Source organism: Equus caballus, chromosome 10 (genome assembly GCF_041296265.1).
Source record: "Equus caballus isolate H_3958 breed thoroughbred chromosome 10, TB-T2T, whole genome shotgun sequence".
In the NCBI taxonomy this organism is placed as follows: domain Eukaryota; kingdom Metazoa; phylum Chordata; class Mammalia; order Perissodactyla; family Equidae; genus Equus; species Equus caballus.
In genome coordinates, this window is record NC_091693.1 from 26,860,045 (window position 1) to 26,872,953 (window position 12,909).

Genomic DNA, 12,909 nt, shown 5'->3' on the forward strand with positions numbered 1-12,909 from the left:
TTATGATGTATTGTAAAAAGCTGAATGCAGGCTGTGGAGGGCATCCTGACAAAGGCAATATAGGAAGGAGGACCAACTCATTAAATACAGGTCATGTCCTTGAATTGTGCCCAGATCTTCATATAGAGGTGAGTGAATGGCAATATGGAGATGTCTGGGACATTGAACGGGAAGTTGTGTTACTCAACACATCCCTGTGTTATGACTATTTTTTTCCCTGCTTTTTCTCCCCAAATCCCCCCAGTACACAGTTGTATACCCTAGTTGTGGGTCCTTCTAGTTGTGGCATGTGGGATGCTGCTTCAGCATGGCTTGATGAGCGGTGCCATGTCCACGCACAGGATCCAAACTGGCGAAACCCTGGGCCGTGAAGTGGAGTGTGCGAACTTAACCACTTGACCCCGGGGCTGGCCCCTTTATGACTTTCTTAAATTAACAATTGTGAAGTGGAGCACAGGGTGCCAGATGGTGAGTTCCACAACAGACCAAGACCACAAGAGAAGTCAAAGTGGAGAAGTTTATTACTCACAGGTGGTGGAGGAAGTACATGGCACACCTCCAGGGGCCACACAGGGAGGTCAAGGCAGGGTCAGGCAGAGAGAGAGTGGCAGGACCTGGGGCACATGCCTTTCTTAGGGTTTGTGGGTGCAGTGCCTTGGGGTTCCCGGGATAAGTCCAGGTTGGTCAATTCATACCGAAAAGAGCAGAGTTTTGGTAAGCTCCAGGGGGACATGGGGCACACAGGTGCTGGGAGGCAGGGAAGACTTGATCACAAGGGCTTTGGAAAGTCATGTCAGGAACTTAGATTTGCTTGTGACTCTGCGGGCTGCTGTCTGGGGCATGTGCTTCTGTGAGGGGGGTGAGTGTTGGTTTAGAGTCCCTGCAGGCTGCTAGGCCAAACAAAATGGATGCCGAGGCAGCGATACCATGGAGTAACTTAGCTAAACTCTTCACACCCTGCAAATGAGAGGCAGGGCACACCAGGGAGGCCCACATGAAATCTTGTCACATGGAGGAAGGAAGGGGCAGGGGAGAATCTGGGATTACGCCTTTGTGACTAAAGTGCCAGGGAGTACACAGGTGGTCATCCCCTAGGGCAGGAAGCCAGAACACGTTAGAGTTTGTCCTTGGGGTATTTGTAATAAGTTTTGCAAGCCTGTGCAAGCTGACTTGCACGAAGGAGAAGTACACATCTTTGACTTTTAGTTTGGCCTTGTGATAAATGAATGCTAAATAGACCAATACAGAATCTAAGACGACAGAACAGTCCTTTATATGCAGGCAGCTGGCAACCCCCTTCCTGGGTTGTCCACTACTCCTGCTTTTGCGCCTGAAACCCAGAAGGTGCTCCTTGAACATTGCTTAGATCAGTAACGACAGCGCACAGCTTCCCTATTCATTTTCATTTTTCTGGCAAGTCTTTCAAAATATTGTTTCTATCCCACCAAGCATTTAACGAGCCACATTTTCAAGTATGAAAAAGAATCACATTTTGGAGACAAAAGCCTGAGTGTGGCCAAGGTTTCAGCACAGCCACATCCTCAGCTTCATTCTCTGGCTTTTCAGATTTAACTGTCTCTTGCTAAAACTTGACCGAGAAAATGTGATCCCACACCTTTGTCTTGGGGACAACATGCTCCCAAGAGCACACACTGTCCTGGCAGAAGATGGTGTGTGATAAGTCACTATTCTTTTCAGATAGGTTTCAGATTCTTGAAAGATTGAAAATTATCTCATATGGAGTAATAAATATTATTTGAAGAAATGTGTTGGTCACTGGTTTCAAACACGGTCACGGCTACAGGGACACAAAGATGTTTTTCTGGAAACTGGAGTCACAGCTTCATCCGTGATTCTGTGCCTGCTGCCATCCCTCCTCCATCTTTCCCGCCGTGGCTGTGTCTGGAGTCTTTTCTGCGCCACATATCGCAGAAGCTCATTAACTTGACTTCAGTCTACGTGTACTTGAAAGGAGACAAGATAGCTGAGGGCTGTGAGTGGTCACAGTGTCACTACAATAGGGTGGTCCCTTTGAATGTGTAACTTGCTGTACTTCATAGGCTCTGAAAGTAGTTTCTAACCTTTCGTTGACTTGCTGGACTGCTCTCCAAGAAATCTGGGTACTTTCTCTTTAAGAGCAAGCGAAATCCCGCTCCATTTTTGGAAGCCTGGAGCTCCCTGTCCCAAGACCCCTGGGCTTGCCACTTTGTCTTTATCCCGAGGGTAGGGAGCAACTTAAGGTCTAAGATTCGAGCGAGGTGCCTGTAGTGGAAACTACAATACCCAGAAGCCTCTACGGTGAGCGGCGGCAACTGAGCCAGTGAAAGGTTAGGAGTGGGATGCCTACGTGCGTTCCCATCCTGTAGGGCGGGACTTCCGGCGTTCCTTCTCGTGCACTTGGTAGCGCTCGGGTTTTTGGCCGGTTCAGGGCGTCGCAGGCGCTTTGTGGGCACCGAGGTGACGGAGCCGAAAAGCGCGACAGGAGACGTTGTCTCCGCTGCGCAGAGGTGGCTGTGAGGCCCGACGGAGCCGGTGGGGACGCGGCGGCCGTGGTCCCGGTTCCGCCCGTCCGCTGGTCGGTGGCTGAGGCCGCGCCGATGGCGTCGCCTGAGGTGGGTGGTGCCTCCCCGTGCCTCACCCGGTCCGAATGCCGCCTCCGAGCGCTGGAGCCCGGGTGGAGGGGCGCGGCCTCGGGGTCCGGGCGGAGGGGCGGGCGTGGTGCAGTGGGAGCCGCTGGGCTGTGGTGGGGGCGGGGCTGCGGGAGCTCGGGGGTCGGCAGCCTTTGGACCGCCGGGGGCGTCCTCTCCGCAGGGAGCGGGGGTCAGGAGGAGTCCCGCCCTCAGTGGGGGCCTGAGCAGCCGGAAGCCCTGGAGGCTGTGAGGGGCGGCGGTCTGGAGAGGCCCGCCTGGAGCTGGAGGTTGAAGCGGGTAAAACTAGGATGCGAATGGAGCCCAGTGAGGTCCCCGCAACAGACTGCGGAGATTTATGATCGGCTTGGATCAGGGTGGTTGCGGTCGAGGGGAGACGTGATGAGATTTTGGTTAGATCTCAACAGTGGAGCCTATAGGTTGTCCTGATGCTTCACGTATCCTGTGAGCAAAAGTAGGGATTGAAGGATCGTCTCCAGGTTTCTTTGCCTGAATTTCCGAAAGTGTAAAGATGGGGAAGTCAGCGCAAGCAGCACGTTTCCCCGGGAAGATCATGAGTTGGATTTTGGACGTGTGATCCTAAGATGTGTCAAGATGGAGATGCCCTAAGATGGAGACATCACATGAGTTTGTGGACGTAAAGGTGTGGAGGCCCTGGAAGGGCCCTGGGATGGAGCTTTCAACGTGGTCGAGTGTTCGGAGTGGCCCGGGTAATGACCTGGAATTAGATTAAGGAGAGTGTCTTAAGGTTGTTATTTCTCATGGGTCCTCTAGTTAGTGTCAGGAGGGTTGAGACTTTGAGTGTCGGGCATAGGGGTTTCAGCATTCCTGATGCTCCCTCTATAAAGGAGCATATCTGGCACAGGAGGTATTCTGGCCTGTGTCTGTGGAACAGGATGCCTGGATGTGATAAGTTGGTGGCCTGGATGGAGATAGAAGTGTAAGGTGGTGTAGACTCAGCCCTGCAGGTCAACTGATCTTCTGGGACAATCCCTGTGGGACAAAAAACGGTCAGGTTTGTGGAGCAGACAGATTTCAGACAAGGGCACTGCTGTCTCACCTCCACACCTCAGGGCAAGAGGAATGAAGTAGTACTACTCTCAAGGGGCTGCTGCAAGTGCCTTCCAGAGGACTGTGTAGCAGACAGGCTTGTTTGCTGAACAAAAGTGTAGCTGAACTGCCTGCTCAGAGTCTCCCTACAACTCCTTAAGTTCATAGTGTATGAAACACTTATTGATCAAAACAGCGTAAGCAACATCCTTCTAAATGTTTACGCATAGGTAGGCAGTTAGAAATGAACATCTTCAATAAATTAAATCTGCCAACACTTTATAAAAATTGATTGAAATGTTAATTTCTCTGTAATATTTTCTAACAGTGGATGTTATATATCCATTTTCTGAAAACCTTCAAAAGTAGAAGTTATGCCAACCCAGATTTTCAAAACCCTCTCCCTTCATTTGCACTGAAAACATACAAAATTGTTAATCCTTTAGAGAGTTACAGCTGACGGGTAGTGTGTACTGTTTATGTTTAATACTATTATCAGCCCTATATGGTGGGAATCATTGTTATCCCCATTTTGCAGTAAAGGAATTGAGGCTCAGGGAGGTTCAGTCCTTATGCAAAGTCACACAACTGATAGTAGTGGCACTGAGGTCAAAGAAACTGAGCTTACACCATCAGGCTGAGATCATTTTGCTCCAGAGCAAGGCAGGGATGGTGGTCCAGCTTAGGCTATAGAATATTACCATGGTTACCCATTTCTCCTGGCCTCCCTCTTCCTGCAGGTTCCCATGACATTTGCAAAAATGCCTATGGACCCTGTAGAGGTGAATGGAAGATGTGTCAGACCTTCATCCACCCCAATTATCACCCCGATGGTTTTGCCACTCCCATATAAAGGGTGATGCTGTCCTGTGATTATTCACCTATTCCTTCTCCCTCCCTTGGGTCTGAAGTCCCTGTGGTCTCTCCAAGGCCCAGGGTCTTGAACTCAGTCCTGGATTCTATGGAGTAGTTCCCATTTCTGACAGCCATTGGGGTAAACTGTGGAAGGGTCCACAGCATCCAGAATTTTCAAATGATTGCAGGTGAGATAGCTGGATTGTTGAGGGAACTGAAAGTCTGATATCTGGTGGGAATACACGGGAGCGGGGGGAGTGTTTGGAGGATAGGGGTGCACAGTTGTCAGGTCTAAAACTACAACCTGAGTTTCTGGGCCTCTAATCTGAGGGAAGTAGGAGCTAGGGAAGGTTTGGAGCAGAGGAGCCAGGTGATTTGACCTGGATTTTAACAGGCTATGTTTAGCTGCAGAATGGAGGAGATTCTCTGGGAGCCAAAGTGGAGGCAGAGTGACCTGGGAGGAAGTTACTGTGGCGGTGTGGGTGAGCATTGGTGGTGGCTGGACAAGTGTGGTGGCTATGGAGGTAGAGAAGTGGTTACCTTCTGGATATGTTCTGAACAGAGCTGCCCCCCTTTAGGGACGAGGAGAGTGAGGGAGCTGGGAGATGAGATGGAAGGGGGAGTCAGGGATGGCCTCAAGGTTTTTGGCTTTCTCTGGAAGGATGGATGTCCTCTCAGTTGAGATGGGGAAGTCAGCAATAGGAGGGGTTTTCAGAGGGAATAGGAAGAGTCAGGTTTTGTCATAGATGTTCCAGAGACTCCGAGTGGAGGTGCCCAGTCGGCAGTTGGACACACAGGTCTGGAGTCCAGGGGATGTATTTAGGTTGCCGATAGCCACAATATAGTAGCCAGTGTGTGGAACAAAGTGTTGCTGTGCATCAGTTTTCAGAAGGGATGTTGTTAGGTTATGGCAGGCAGGGGAAGGAGGAGGCTAAGATTTGATTTGTATCTCTTGTTGGGATCCTGGATGGTAGTTGTTGGTGGACATCACAAAGACAGGTGAGGAAACAGAGTGGCTGTGGTGGGGTGTGCCTATGAGGGATAAGGGTAGAGGAGTCTGGAAGGCTTTCAAGGGTGGTTGAAGATAGGAGATAGATGTTGAAGCATCTCCATGAAGGAGGCCACATGTCAGGGCGTCTTGGGACTTAGAAATGTATTGTGGTGACTCTTGGTCAAGCTTGGATTATTTCATTCAGGCTGGTAGATTAGTTGAGGTGTGAAAGGATCAGCGAGGAGCATTGCTAGGTCTGGGTTGGGGATGGGGAGTTAGGCGTAGCTGTGCTTTTAGTGAGGGTCAGGTAAAGAGAGAATGTTCATGACTGCTTATAGGACAGCATGTGCAGTGAAGAAGGGGTGGAGGGCCAGGAGTCCATAAGGCCTTCATGTTAGGTTTGGGGGGCTGAGTGTGACACAGGGGACAGGGCCAGGTGGGGAGAACCACAAAGGGACCCTGGAGCTCTCTTGTGATAAGGAACATGGGCATTCTGGGGCAGGATGGGGCAAAATAGAATGCTGATTCCATTTGCAAAATACTGCCTGTATTCCGTGTGCACAGTGGCATGTTGCGAGGCCACAGAAATGCCTTTAGGGGCTGGCCCCGTGGCCAAGTGGTTAAGTTCGTGTGCTCCAGTTCAGCGGCCTGGGGTTTCGCTGGTTTGGATCCTGGGTGTGGCCATGGCACTGCTCATCAGGCCATGTTGAGGTGACATCCCACATAGCACAACCAGAAGGACCTACAACTAGAATATACAACTATGTACTGGTGAGCTTTGGGGAGAAGAAGAAGGGGGAAAAAAAAGAAGATTGGTAACAGATGCTAACAAAGGTGCCAATCTTTAAAAAGAAAAAAGAAAGAAATGCCTTTAGCATGGGCCATCGGGTCTCGGTAACCGAGTTGCGAAAGTGGAGGACCCAAATATGTAGAGAGGTTTAGTGTAAGAATGATGTGCAGGTGAGGAGGAATGTTAATGTTTAGCTGCAGGCCCTGGCACTGGATGCCTAAGGGAGAAAGATGAGTTCAAGTTTCCTTGTCTGGGAGGCAAGTTCTGGGGGACCTGAGGATATATACTGGTAAAAAGAGGGGTAGAGCCCTCATTCCAGGCCCAGAGTTTAGATTCTACTTTTCTGTGCTCTCCTCCATGTTTACTGTGTTCTGGACACAGTGGTCAGTGGAAATGAGGAGAGAGCAGACACCGGTGCCACCAGACCTGGCATCTCTTCCACACTGGGAAGTTGGGGTAGAGCGTGAGGAGGGGATGGAATTGTGGGGAGAAAGACTAAAGATCCTGGAGAGAGAAGCTGCACATTGATTGAACTGTCCTCATGTGGGCAGGGACTTGTGGTTTTTACAGACGTGGCCATACATTTCTCCCAGGAGGAGTGGGGCCTTCTTGATGAGGTTCAGAGAAGCCTGTACCGTCATGTGATGCTGGAGAACTTTGCACTTTTATCATCACTAGGTAAGGCCCTCATACCCACCCCAGTGTCCTGGACTGGGTCCTGTTCTTTCCTGCAATGAGACCATGGGTACCACTTCCTTTCCTGGTTTGCTGGCATATGTGTTGTTGGTGTCAGGGCTGGACTGTGTGCACTGGACTTGCTCTTCCCAAGCAGACCCTTCCCTGTTGCTCTGAGGCCTTCCAAGACAGGGCTCAGGAGTGAGAAATCTTGAAGTTTGTCTGAGTGATCCCTCAAATCTGGCCTGTTCCTGCTTGGGTGACTCTGTTCAGATTGATGGAACCCAAGGCCTTCCCCCTTCTTCCTGACATCTCTTGGGGTGTGCTGGTGCTAAAAATTTCAGCCACCAATGTGGTCACTACTTGTAGAGACCACTGGTTCTGCAAGACTCTCCTCTCAAGTTCTTTTGATTTTAGATTGTGGGCTGTTGTGTGTTGGATTGCTCTGGGGGCATACTGGCCACTCCCTTGCCCTGCATTTCACCTAGGTTGGCCTCTTCCAGGTCCTATGTAGGTGCTCACCTTGAAGAAGGGAGAGGGGCCTGGGTGCCTGACAGGTGGACATTACCCCATCAGTGGCAGCAGGAAATAGCCCTAGAAGCTGGGAAAGTGTGTGTCGTCAGAGCTGGGTTCCAGTCACACTGGGAACCAGGCCTGTGCCGACCATTGCATGATGCCAGGGACAGTGGTCATACCTCATGTCTATCTTTTCTTTCTCATTGCCATTTCTAATCTTCCAGTCCCTGGGTCCCCAGCTCCTCAACTTTTGTGGCCTCCACCTCTCATCCTTTCCCTTCCACTGCTCCCTTTGTGGTGCTCTTGACATGTGACCTACACTTAAGGTGTTGTGAGGTCTGCCGATATCTTTAAATAAATAGTCCTTGGACATCAGCTACTGTGTTGCAATCAGTGATTTCTGGGTCTGGACACATCTCCTATTCAGTGCTCACCAGTTACCAGCAGCCATGACCTTGTTGAAAGCCATTTGCAGAGGAGTGAGTTGGAAACCCTGCCTCTCCTCCCTGCACTGTACCCCTTTCCTTGTGTCCTTCCCATCATGTGAGCTTCCCAGGCCCAGCTCCACAGAGCAGGCCTTCCTCTCACTGGCTCTAGTTCCCATTACCTCTCAGCAATCCCATGGACTTATTTGTGGGTGTGTCTGACACATTTCTGGTGGGGGTGCCTCCTTCCACCAAGGTCAATGTGCACTTCACCAGCATTTATCTGCTTACAGGTTGTTGGCATGGAGCCCAGAATGAGGAGGCAACTTCAGAGCAAGGTGTTTCTGTGGAAGTGTCACAGGTCAGGACTCCAAAGCCAAGTCTGTCCATCCAGAAGGTCCAGCCCTGTGAAAGATGTGGCTCACTCTTGAAAGACATTTTGTGCCTGGCTGAGCACAATGGAACACACCCTGAACAAAGACTGTACACTTGTGATGCAAAGTTGTACCAGCACCAAAGGCAACAGATTAGCAAGAAACTTTCTAGAAGGGACAACGGGGGGCCTTTATTTGTGAAGAAAAGTAATGTTCACATGACAGAGAGGACCTTGACGTGCCTCGAAGGTGGGAAGGGCTTCCCAGCTGGCACAGTCCTTCTGCATCCCCCAGCCCCTCACAGTTGGGGGAAGCCACACAGGGATACTCTAGGTGGAGATGCCTTTGAAAATAGACAAAATTATTACAAGTTTACTCAGTGTGGGAAAGCCTTCAGCAATAAACAGATACTTCTTGACCATGAGAAAATCCACAGTGGAGAGAAGCTTTATGAGTACAGAGAATGCAGGATGGTCTTCCTTAGAAAGTCCCACCTTGATCAGGAGCAGAAAGTCCACACTGAAGCCAGGCTTTATGAGCACCCAGAATGTGAAGTATTCTTTAAACAAATATGTGGCCTCAGTGACCACCAGAGAATTCACACCAGGCCAAGAAGGCCTTTTGAGTGCAGCCAATGTGGGAAGGCCTTCCTTAGACTGTCCCAACTCACTGGTCACCAGAAAATCCACACTGGAGAAAGACCGTATGGTTGCAGTGAATGTGGAAAATTCTTTAGGAACCACTCCACACTCACTCGACATCAGAGAGTTCACACTGGAGAAAGGCCTTACAAGTGCAGTGAATGTGGGAAGGCTTTTACCCGCAAACATAAACTTGTCGAGCATCAGAAAATCCATAGTGGCGAAAAACCCTATGAGTGCAGAGAATGTGGGAAAGCTTTTAGCCGCAAAGACAAAGTTGTTGAGCACCAGAAAATCCACACTGGAGAAAGGCCTTATGAGTGCAAGGAATGTGGGAAAGCTTTCAGACGCAAACATAAACTTGTTGAGCATCAGAAAATCCACACTGGAGAAAGGGCTTATGAGTGCAAGGAATGTGGGAAATTCTTTATGGACAGCTCCTCACTCATTATTCATCAGAGAGTTCACACTGGAGAAAGGCCTTATGAGTGCAGCAAATGTGGGAAATTCTTTAGGTACCGCTTCACACTCATTAGACACCAGAGAATTCACACTAGAGCAAGGCCTGATGAGTGCAGTGATATGGGAAATTCTTTAGTTGGAACTCCAGACTCATTAGACATGGGACAAATCACACTAGAGAAAGGCCTTATTAGTGCATCTAATGTGGGAAGTTTTTGTGCTATGAATCCAGACTCCTTGCACACCTAGAGTTCTCATTGATGTGAGTCCCTGTGAGAACTGTGAGTATGGGAATGTCTTTACATACGACTCCAGCCTCATTAAACCTTGTTGAATTTGCAACACTGGAGAAATGCCTTATGAATGCAATGAATGTGGGAGCGTCTTTAGCCAAAACTCTCACTTGTTTGGCTTCAAAAAGTTCATACCAGAGAAAGAACTTATGAGTGCAGCAAATGAGGAAAAGACTTCAGCCAAAGGTCTGCTCTGATTGGCACTGTGTAGTACTGCTATGTACTTTTGGATTTGTTTTCATTGTAAAATACACATACATAAACTTTGCCATTTTAAGTATTTTTTTAGTGTATAGTACTGTTAAGTACACTCACATTGTTGTGCAACAAATATCCAGAACTCTTCATCTTGTAAAAGTGAAACTCTGTACCCGTTAAACAATGACTCCTCTTCTCTTCCTCCAGCCCCTGGCAAGCTCCATTCTGTTTTCTGTCTCTGTGAATTGGACTGCTCTAGCTTCCTCATGTAAGAAGCAGCATACAGTGTTTGTCTTTTTGTGAGTAGCTTACTTCAATTACCATAACCTCAAATTTCACCTATCATGTAGCATGTTTCAGTATTCCTTCCTTTTTAAAGCTGAATAATACTGCATTGTATATTTATACCACATTTTCTTTATCCATTCATCCACTGCTAGACACTTCCCCTGCTTCCACATTTTGGCTGTTGTGAAGAATGCCATGAGAATGAGTGCACAGATATCTCCTCAAGACCCTGTTTTCAATTCTTTTGGGTATGTAGCCAGAAGTGGAATGGCTGAGTCACATGGTAATTCCATTTTTAATATTTTGAGGAACTGTTTTCTATCTCGGCTGCACAATTTTATATTTTCATCAAAGGTCCACAAGAATTCTAGTATCTCCACATCCTCATCAACATCACTTTATTTTCTGTGTTGTTTGAAATCTCAGCTATCCTTATCCTTATGAGTGTGAGGTAGGATCTCACTGTGGTTTTATTTCACATTTCTCTAATGACTAATGATCATAGATTCAGCCATTTGTGTGTATTCTTTGTAAAAATGTCTACATTTGTCCATTTTTTTTAAATCTGGTTATTTTCTTATTGACTTGTAGCAGTTCTTTATGTAATCTAGATACTAACTGATTGTCAAGTATGATATGCAGATGTTTTCTTCCATTCAGGAGGTTGCCTTTTCACTCTAAATTGTGTCCTTTGATGCACAGAAGTTTGTAATTTTGATATAGTCCAATTATCTATTTTTGCTTTTGTTTCCTGTGCTTTTGGTGTCATGGCCAAGAAATTATTTCAAAATCCAGTGTCATGAAGCCTTTGCCCTGTTTTCGTCTAAGAATTTTATGGGTGTACATTATCCACTTTGGGTTTGTTTTTGTTTGGTGTAAGGTAAGGGTCCAACTTCATTCCTTTCAATGTGGATATCCACTTTCACCTACACCATTTGTTGAAAAGACTGTTTTACCCCCATTGAATTGTCTTGGCACTGTTGTCAGTTATTTGACTGAATATGCTGGCTTTCATTTCTGGGCTCTCTGTTCTGTTTCACTGATCAGTGTTTGTCTTTATGCCAGCACTACATGGTTTTGATGTATAATTTTATGAAAGTACTGTCTTGACTCAGTTGTGTTTTGTTTTTTGGGGGTTTTTTTTGCTGAGGAATATTCACCCTGAGCTAACATCTCTGCCAGTCTTCCTCTGTTTTGTATGTGGGTCATCACCACAGCATGGCCACCATCAAGTGGTGTAAGTTTGCACCTGGGAACTGAACCTGGGCCACCAAAGTGGAGTGTGCCCAACTTAACCACTAGGCTGCAGGGCTGGCCCCTTGACTGAGTTTTGAGTCCCTGGCTTGATGCTGGTCATTTTCTCTTTTGGAGCAGCTGATTAAGTCCATGCCCCCAGTCACTGTCCTTATCAGGCACTCACCCTCTATACATCATCCCTTATGGCCCAGAGCCAGATATTGGGTAACTAGGGGCAGCCCCTATGGCCCAGAGCCCCTGAAATTATTCAAATTAGACAATCCACAGAGAGCCTGGGGAACCTAGCTAGCTCCAGGCCACTTACAGTACAGAGGGTGCCCCCTACAGCCCCAGGTTGCTTACCATGACCCCCTCTGCAACCTGCCATACAGTCCTGCCCAATGCCCTTCTCATTCCAAACCCTAAGTAACAGAATTCTGCCTTTTATCTATCCAAGTGTCTTTGTGTTGTGTACTGCCATCAAGAACCTTTAAATCTGCTAAAGCAGCCATCCACATGCGCCTGCCCCGTGGCCTAGTGGTTAAGTTTGGTGCACTCCCCTTCGGTGGCCCAGGTTTGGTTCCCAGGCGCAGAACTATACCACTTATCAGGGGCCATACTGTGGTAGCAACCCACAGACAAAATAGAGGACAATTAACACAGATGTTAGCTTAAGGTGAATCTTCTTCAGCAAAATAAATAAGTAAATAAAAATAAAACAGCCACACACCCAGAATAGTAGTATGTTGAGCAAATGAGCAGAAAATGTTGAGGATTATTCAGCCTTTAGCCTAACCTCAAACAGCACTAGTAATTTCAAACTAGAGAAAGACCTTAGGAGTGCAGGCTATGTGCTCTTTCGTTGTTCTACATAATAACATCATAGTAAAAGCTCTGGAGATTAGTCTTCGTGAAGGAGTTATCAGCCAGAAATTAAACCTCATACATCCAAACATCCTGGGGAGATTCTGTTAAGTACCAAGTATATTGGAAGCTTTCATAATATACCTTGCACTTTCCGACCTGCCTGTAGTCCTTGCTAGAATTAAGTCGCTGCTGGTGTCTATTACAGAAGCCTTCCCTCCTCTACCACATGGCCGGGTGCCACAGTGTGTATGTATCACCTTAAAGTGCTCTCAGGAGGCAGAAAGCTCTGCTCTCTCCCTTCACCTGAAGGGTTCACCAGTCATTTGACTTTTGGGGAGCCTCAGTCCCTCCCTGCTGCCTGGTTTGGGTGTGGACATTACCCAGCTTTGGACAAGAGGACTCCCGCCAGCTTCTGCAGGCAGCATACGGAGATTTCCCTTCTTCGTGAGTATATTTGGTTATCTTGTGATGCTTGGGTAGATTTTTCCAGCCTCAAAGTCACCCAACCTGGGACTCCCCACCTCACACTGCTGGTTTTTGTGATCATAAAGTTCTTATTGATTAAGCTACATTTACTCATGGGGGTTTTATTCACTGTGT

At 47.8% G+C, this 12,909-nt stretch overlaps 1 long non-coding RNA gene and 1 other non-coding gene across 2 annotated transcripts; both read left to right on the plus strand.

Annotated features, from left to right (window-relative positions):
• Positions 1-2,399: 2,399 nt before the first annotated feature.
• On the plus strand, positions 2,400-9,769 carry LOC100060116 (zinc finger protein 547). The gene is made up of 3 exons (XR_011422051.1): positions 2,400-2,612; positions 6,886-7,012; positions 8,244-9,769. It is a non-coding gene; the product is annotated as a zinc finger protein 547 (transcript).
• A 336-nt stretch (positions 9,770-10,105) lies between these two features.
• LOC138915779 (uncharacterized) lies at positions 10,106-11,308 on the plus strand. Its single transcript, XR_011422052.1, has 2 exons — positions 10,106-10,217; positions 10,359-11,308. It is a non-coding gene; the product is annotated as an uncharacterized lncRNA (long non-coding RNA).
• Positions 11,309-12,909: the final 1,601 nt, after the last annotated feature.